This window comes from Pteropus alecto, unplaced genomic scaffold (genome assembly GCF_000325575.1).
Source record: "Pteropus alecto unplaced genomic scaffold, ASM32557v1 scaffold17, whole genome shotgun sequence".
In the NCBI taxonomy this organism is placed as follows: domain Eukaryota; kingdom Metazoa; phylum Chordata; class Mammalia; order Chiroptera; family Pteropodidae; genus Pteropus; species Pteropus alecto.
Window position 1 is genome coordinate 11621225 of NW_006440645.1, and position 3172 is coordinate 11624396.

A 3172-nucleotide genomic window follows, 5' to 3' on the forward strand; every position below is an offset into this window, starting at 1 on the left:
CACCTAAAGTGTTTATCCCAGTGACAGATAATATTACGAATTCCATAAACTTTAGTTATGCCTTCTATGTAGTTATCTTAGTTGATAGTAACCAATACAATAAGTGATTTTTTATTTTTAATAAATTTTAAAAACAAGAGAGACAAAAGACCTCTTGGTACTCTCCCACTGGCGTGCGGGCATGCCAAAGAAAGGCTGCTGTCTGGGTTACTTTCCTTTTGGCTTTTGACCATTTACGATGTAGTGCAGCTGCATTGGATGCTCTATCCCAGCCAGGACAGAACGCAATGTACTTGAAGTCTCTGAAAAGTGAGGAGTCTAATGTCTGCCAGAGCTGTGCCCACTTCAAAGCACTCGGTGCTGACCCACCGGGGTTTACCAGGCTGACTTTTAAAGCAATTCTTTTTTCGTTTAGGATTCCGCTTCGTCCTCAGCGCTGTCATCGCTGTTGGCTTTCTCCTCTTCCTCTTCCCTCTTCTCCTTAAATATTTTCAGGTATTCACTAGCTAATATCTTCTTTGGTAATATATCTGCGAGAAACTGAGAAGTTTCTGGCTCCTCTGCAGTATTTGATGAATCACCGTAAGTGAGCGTTTTCTTTTCTTTTCTACTGCCATGTCTGTAGGAATAAGTGGCTAGATATTGAACTAAGACCAAGGTGGCCTTAGCCATGAGCACCAGCACCTCCTGGTTGATGCTGGATATCTCAAGGGAGCGCTTCATGATGACTCGGATGCAGAATAGAGGCAGCGACGCTCAGCTTTGCTCCCTGCACTTGTCTCTGCCCAGAATCGTGTCCATCTTTGACTGAGTGCTTTCCAATGAATAAAAACAGAGATATCTGGGAATGGATTAGAATAATTCTCTGGTTACCTGGTATGAGATAAAATATATTCCGAGTGCCCCAAACTTTTAAAATCTCCCAGTAAGATAATTGAAAAGATAGTAAAGATTTTTCATTATATTGGAAAAACTACCTTAGGAAAAAAATGTTTTTCCTGACCATATATGTGACTTATTTAGAGAAAATTTCACCTGAATGACATTCAAGAGAGACAAGAGCTAGCTGAATTTAATTTAATGCCATATTTTTCAATATTGTATATACTCATAATGGCACACACCTGTTATGTCTTTTCAGATCCATTTCTTTCCAATCAGAATTTGATTTTTTCCCCTATATGAATGGATCACTTTAAAGATAAAATTTAGGACTATAATAGCATCTTCCAGTATAAGGGTAATTATAGAATTTAAAATATCTATAATTATTCTTATTCTTATTTGGTAAGTGTTTATAAAACCCACAAATGTGAAATATTGGGATTGGTTATATTTATAATTTTAAAGACAATTCATTAATTCTTTGACATGTATGATATTGTAAGAGAAATAAAAATCTTACAAGCTACCTAGTTCCTATCATTATCTTTGATTAAAAAACAAACAAATTAAATTCCATGGCCCTAAAAAGATCCATAAGTAAGAGAGGTACATTTTTTAAACTATGCTGCTCTTTTCTCTTTTTGATTACCATTGTCATGCACTAACAGCTCAATTTGGAATAAAAAGAAACACACGCACAGCCCTCTGATCTTTGCTGTTAAATTAGTTCATATAGATGTTCCTAGTTCATTTTTGTCATTCCAATTTAGAGTTGATCACATTTTTATTCACATCTTTAGATTCTTTGAAAACTGAACTAGATTCAAGCCACCAGGTATTCATAAGTATACAGTCTTATATATGTTTATTTGCTTTTCTATAATAAATAAAAATGTGGTCTTTCCTATTTTTATTTCATTCTTTAAATTTATGCAAGTTTATGTGTGGCTGAAACCAGAGCAAAACTCTTTTGGGGTATTGTTGCAAGATGAAAGTCGAATTAGTATTTGGGTACACAAGAAATGGTGAGTGCACTTTAAGAATTAGTCATTCATTTAAACATATTAATTTTGTTATCTATAGGAAGAAATGCTAATGTATCAGTGTACAAAAGCTGTACGTAATAAAAAGCTAACAACCTTCAGGGTATCCATTCACCATAAAACTAATTTCACACCTAGTCTATTATGTAATGTGCTATGAAAATAGCTCTTTGCTTCAAGATATCATTATATTAGCTTGCATGTGCAATTTTGGTTCTCTTCTTTGAAATAAAGATTGCACACACAGTAGTAAGCAAACTCCTAGACTTGATCCATAAATTCATTCTTATTTTCCACATTTAGAAAATCTATGTTTCTATAATAATTCAACCACAAGAGCATAACTATAGGTAAAGAAATAAAAACATGTGTAATCCGCACATTCTATACTAGGTGGGATGGTAGACGAATATGTGTGGTGATTTCACTGCACTGACCTTCTCTCCCAAATACATTTAATATAATTTCTGATCTACGTTAGCGGAATTCTACCAACTTACTATAGGTGACTTATTTTATTTGGTTAGAGATCTAACTGTAAATTTCTACTTAAAACTCCAGTTGGTTCATGGCTTTAGAAGTCCACAATTCTGACACTTTTAATTTGATACCTATTGCATTTTCTTCTTCTTTCAATTCTTACTCTTTCCGTTCAGACTTTTGAGCATAAGTTCTTTTAAACTTAAGTCATATGAATGCTAAATATCAGTTCAATGATAGGTTTTAGAAATGGTCCATGAGAACCTCTACTGAAAAGCCTGTACTTGAAGCAAGATGAAATTACACAAATGAGGTGTAGTTTATTAATTTAGTTTGACTAATATTGGCCAATATATATTCTTTTAAAATTGAATATATTACCATATTTAATATTTTATTAAGATTGGCTAGTTATTTTACAATTGATTTTAAATAACATTCATATACTTAAAAGTTAAAAAATTCTGTACTTCTATAAAACCTAGTAAATGTTGTTAAAACTTTCCTCTGAAATAAATCTCCACATAATTAATATTGAGTAGATACAAGAAAATCATGATTCATGGGTCCAAACACATTAATAGATTTGATAAAATCATTCACTGCTCATATCTGAATCTGGCATAGAATAGGCACTTATTAAATATTTTTGACTTATGCATCTATAACCATCACATAAAAAATATTTAGATGATCAGGGCATGGATAAAGCATTCCAGAAGATATATTGCCTAAGGAAGGGCATAAGTGTTTTCATTCGGCCC

General features: G+C 33.1%; 1 pseudogene; it reads right to left on the reverse strand.

Moving 5' to 3' along the window:
* Positions 1 to 411: 411 nt before the first annotated feature.
* On the reverse strand, positions 412 to 801 carry LOC102886675 (annotated as a pseudogene).
* Positions 802 to 3172: the final 2371 nt, after the last annotated feature.